The sequence below is a fragment of the Aplysia californica genome, unplaced genomic scaffold, assembly GCF_000002075.1.
Source record: "Aplysia californica isolate F4 #8 unplaced genomic scaffold, AplCal3.0 scaffold01032, whole genome shotgun sequence".
Classification (NCBI taxonomy): domain Eukaryota; kingdom Metazoa; phylum Mollusca; class Gastropoda; order Aplysiida; family Aplysiidae; genus Aplysia; species Aplysia californica.
Genome location: NW_004798302.1, coordinates 127818 through 132817, shown reverse-complemented (window position 1 = coordinate 132817; position 5000 = coordinate 127818). Strand labels below are relative to the sequence as shown.

The window sequence follows — 5000 nt, the reverse complement described above, 5'->3', positions numbered from 1 at the left end:
CTCGAAGCGTGGTTGAAGATTCGTGTCCTGAAGTGGGTTTCTAAGGTCCTTAATGACTATACCCCAAATTTTGACAGGACCTTTTAGCCACCGAGAATTGACCTACTTAGACTGCGATGAAGGATGGAGGTCTGACTGACCTTTTTATGCAACACTTAGATAAGTTCTATTGCACTGGCTTAGCCTTGTTGTGTGGAGGGTCATTGGTTTATCTGGTAAACTTTGAGACACACACTCGTGCACGCAAATACTCACAAACTCAAACAAATACCCCGCCCCTTCCCCTCACACACACAGACGTACATTTCAAGCGCAATAAAGCAGCATGCAGTGTCTCTTTTAACTTTAACAATTCGTCAACGACTTAAATTTTCGAATGTTTTATATAAAAGTCGAAAGTAAACAATATCAAAACCAAATGTGAGGCAGCGTGGTGGAATCAGGCTCTCGTCAAGTTTTGGGCAAGTAGAGTTATTGGTATCATCTTAAAGCTAGTTCACTTGTCTTTATTTGGATGAAAAAAATATCCATTTATCTTGAATATAAGTCGAGATATTTGCGAAAGAAGGAGGTGGGGGTCACCTGTTTTCAGAAGTAAAATTAGTGAGAAAATGGCCGCCAAAGATAAGTTATTTCCTTAGCGTAAGAGTCCGTGGTAACAGAAAATTTACCTTCTTGTGCCTTTAATCAACGCTTTTCAAAAGAATCCACTCAGAAATGAGTTCTTTAATGGGCGTGAAAGGTGTTGAGCCAAAAAACAATAATTTGATAAAAAGTTTCTTAACTTTGATTATTTTGACCAAGGCCCGATTCCACCACGCTGCCTCACAAATTGCGAATTCAAGCCGCCTGCTCACAAAAACTCCGGTTTATAGTTACAGTTTAGCTCTATCAACGTCGTTCCTCAAATGTTGACAAGGTATTGCGTGCCTCTGTTGCCATTTCTCTCTTAGACTGAGCGGCGTCAGTAGCCTTGCGGTTACGCTACCATGCAGACCCGTAATGGTAAGATTGCGTTTTCGGGGGTTCAACATCAGCTCGAATCCTACTTTGTGTCCTTGGGGAGGGCACTTTACACGAAATTAATATTTGGCTTGGCCCTTTGGAACATGGACGCATTCAACTCGAAAGTCCCGCCTCTGAAATAACCAAATGGTGTTGATAGGGGTGTTAAACCTATATCCGTTCATCATTTCTTTCATCATTTTCAAATGTTAATAATAATAAATAATAATAAATGACATTTATATAGCGCTCAACCTCGATTAAAGTACACAGGCTCTGAGCGCTTTACAATACACTACAACGTACAACAGTAACATAAAACGTTGTGTTCTGACTAAAGAATTTTTTTCCAAATATTCCTCTTATTAATTTAAAAACAGAAACGAGTGTTAAAACTATATTATAATTAATTACGTACTTCAGTTGTCTTTTCTCTCCTAGACAGAGCCAACAAGACAGAGATTGACCTTGACCTTCCGGGGGTGACCAGAGAGAAACACCAAGGACACCAATTGACATACAAGTAGGTTGTCATGACGGTACTCACTCACTGCAAACTGCCCACGTCCCCACTAGTGGCCATGGAGATTCTAGCTTCGTTTTCAATAGGACGGAATAAAATGGGTTGAGAGACTTGAATACTCCGCAAAACTCATTGTTGGGGATTTGAACCAGGGTGGTTGACCCCATAAAATACAAGTTAAGTATCAGATGAGAGAGCGCTGGCCCTCCAAATTAAAAACCTCGCTGTCTATAAGTAGGTACCCTGAACAACACAGACTACAGCCAAACCTGTCCAAGACGACCAATCATTTTGTATAGCGCAAATCCCGGCGCAACGACAAGCTCTATGCGCTTCACAATCTAAGCTATTACCCCAGCAGTAAGTGTTTTACGGCGCTCGCAACTGCATACGGTCATATGAGCGCGCGGGATACACCTAACATGTTCAGTTGGTAGGAAATTTTGAATTTTGCCCGGGTGGCGGCCTAAGCCTACTCTTATCGATTTTAGACCACCAAGGGATATTTAACGTGCGCAACTTGCACTCGAGCCCTCCGAGATTTTTTGCACGTGTCCGAAAAGGCTAGGTGTAGATCTTTCCTACCAGAAGATCAGGGGTGTTGCAGAAAGACAGGAGTAAGGAGGAGCCAAGGAGTAGCAGTAGAAAGGCTGCAGAAAGAGTCAGGAGCCCAGAGGAGGGGGCAAAGGAGGTGAGGGGGTGGGGGCAGACATTGGAGAAGAAAGCAGACTACAGAACATTGCTAGAGAGCAGGAAAGGAAGTGAAAGGAGACAATTTTAGAGAAGAAAATGTTTCGGTCGCTACCCAGCTTTGAACCCGAGACCTTTGAATGAGAGGAGAACACCTTAACCTCTAGGCCACGAGAGCCCCCTTATTTTATGTTCAGCATTAGTAAAAGTTGAATGGCACTTACAGCACATTAAGGTTACATAAGAGTCAAAGTTCAGAGTGTAACAAAAGAGTAACAAACACAAAAAGAAAGAGGGTGGATGAGGACGACAGGTATTGGAAAGTGGTCATTTATACGGGTTGCAAGTGCTGTATAACTGAAAAACTAACCCCCCCCCCCCCAAAAAAAAAAAAAAAAAAAACCAACAAAAGAAAAAAACACAACCCAAAAAACAACAAAACAAACAAAAATACTCCTCCTTCTCCTCCTCCTCCTCCTCCTCCTCTTCTTTTTCATCTTCTTCTTCTTCTTCTTCTTCTTCTTCTTCTTCTTCTTCTTCTTCTTCTTCTTCTTCTTCTTCTTCTTCTTCTTCTTCTTCTTCTTCTTCTTCTTCTTCTTCTTCTTCTTCTTCTTCTCTTCCTTCATGACTTCTTCTTCTTCTTTTTCTTCTTTTTTCTCCTCCTCCTCTTCCTCCTCCTCCTCCTATCATCACTCCCCTCATTATCACTCTCTACACCACTATGTTTCAGCCTCTGACGTGATGGATAACCAAGCCTACGAGCACGAGCAAGACCCAGCTGGAGGCTACAGCCCACAGCCGTCAAATCTACCCACCCCTGGGTTCTCCATCCACCGATTCCGTCATGAGAAACGAGTGGGCCTGGCAGAAGCAATGACCGAACTGAGCAATAAAATCGGATCCGACACCTTCTGCGCCCCACTCAATCAAGGGGAGCTTACTGCCACGGACAAGTTTAAACTTGGATTCCTGATTGCCTTCCCTTGTTTCTTCTTTGCTTTAGGGATTATCTTGACTTCGGTTTTGAGGTGAGGGGGGATGATTCGTCGTGTGTGCAGACACGTAAACGCACACACACACACAAACACACACACACACACACTCACTCACACACACACACACACACACACACACTCACACACTCACACACACACACACACACACACACACACACTCACACACACACACACACACACACATATACACACACGCACGCACACACGCTAACGCATTGAAACACTGACTCATTCCCACACTTATATACACGAAGAAACACAAACACTTAAGCGTTCTCAAACAAGAACACACTCTCAAGCAGACTCATCCATGCATTATATTATTATTATTATCATTATTATTATTATTATTATTATTGTTATTATTGTTATTATTATTATTATTATTATTATTATTATTATTATTATTATTATTATTATTATTATTCAGAACGTGTGACGGCCCGGCGTAGAAATATATTATAAATATTGTATTCTTTAAAGATTGAATAATTTTCATAGATTAAATCGTATATTTCCTACTTAAAAACAGAAATGTTTTCCTTCATTTCTATACAGAGCTATTTGGGAAGACGTGTGTGCATTGTGTGGTTGTTTGTCTGCCTGTGTGTTTGTTTGTTTGTTAGTTATGTCAGTGTGTTTCATAGTGTAATGCCTTTGTGTATGTTTGTTCACCTGTCAGTTCGTTTGATTGTTTTCTTGTCTGTGTATTTGTTTGCTTGTAAGTATATATGTGTGTTTGTTTGTTTGTCTACCTGTCCTCTCTGTGTGTTTGTTTGCCTGTCTGCGTGTTTATTTGTGTGCTTGCCTGTGAGTTTGTTAGGTTGACTGACCGCCGCCTGTGGTTCGTTTGTTTGTTTTCTTGTCTGTGTATTTGTTTGCTTGTAAGTATATATGTGTGTTTGTTTGTTTGTCTATCTGTCCTCTCTGTGTGTTTGTTTGCCTGTCTGTGTGTTTATTTGTGTGCTTGCCTGTGAGTTTGTTAGGTTGACTGACCGCCGCCTGTGGTCAAAGGATCAAGCTGCTCAGGTTGGTGGCTAGTTGGCGAGTGCTCTGGTGTAGTTTGCTCCTTATTTCCTATCTAACATCTATCGTCATTATCTCTCCTCCTTCTTTTCAGTGTTTGTTACTCTCTTGTAACACCTCTAATCGTCGGCCCTTATATGACCTTATTATTGTGTTTCAAGTGCCTCAAAACTCTTACTAGCACTACAACTAAAGACTAAACATTTTGCATACAAAAGACTTGAGTTTGATTCCCCTACCCGAGAGTCGTATCGAGTACCTCAATCTTTCTGCTGGCGTTTGTGGTGTAGCGGTTAGATTCATCTCCGTCCCATGCAGAAGAGAGGAGTTTGATTCCAGTTTTGGGATACTAATTTTTATCCTGTATCTCGGTCGTTCTGCTGTGATGTTGAATTCCTCTCTCAGCCTGGGTTTGCCCTGACTGACAAGATCGGAAGCCGGCCCCCTAAATGATCTAAATCGGTGTTGATGGACACCTACAATAAAAGAAAGACCAATCTTTCTTCTGAAAAACTGATTGCATACTACCTCTTTCCTGTAATGCCACAAGAGCTTGGTTCGAACCAATCCGCTTCCCCAATGATCAGTGAGTGGTTGGTGGGTGCTCTAGAGTGGTTTACTCCTTCTTTCCTATCAAACGTCTATCGTACTTATCTCTCCTCCATCTTTTGTGTGTGTGTGTGTGTGTGTGTGTGTGTGTGTGTGTGTGTGTCTGTGTCTGTGTGTGTGTGTGTGTGTGT

The 5000-nt window shown here is 41.8% G+C and overlaps 1 long non-coding RNA gene across 1 annotated transcript; it reads left to right on the top strand.

Moving 5' to 3' along the window:
- Positions 1-1425: 1425 nt before the first annotated feature.
- LOC118478836 lies at positions 1426-3765 on the top strand. Its single transcript, XR_004859309.1, has 2 exons — positions 1426-1528; positions 2949-3765. It is a non-coding gene; the product is annotated as an uncharacterized LOC118478836 (long non-coding RNA).
- The last annotated feature ends 1235 nt before the right edge of the window (positions 3766-5000 follow it).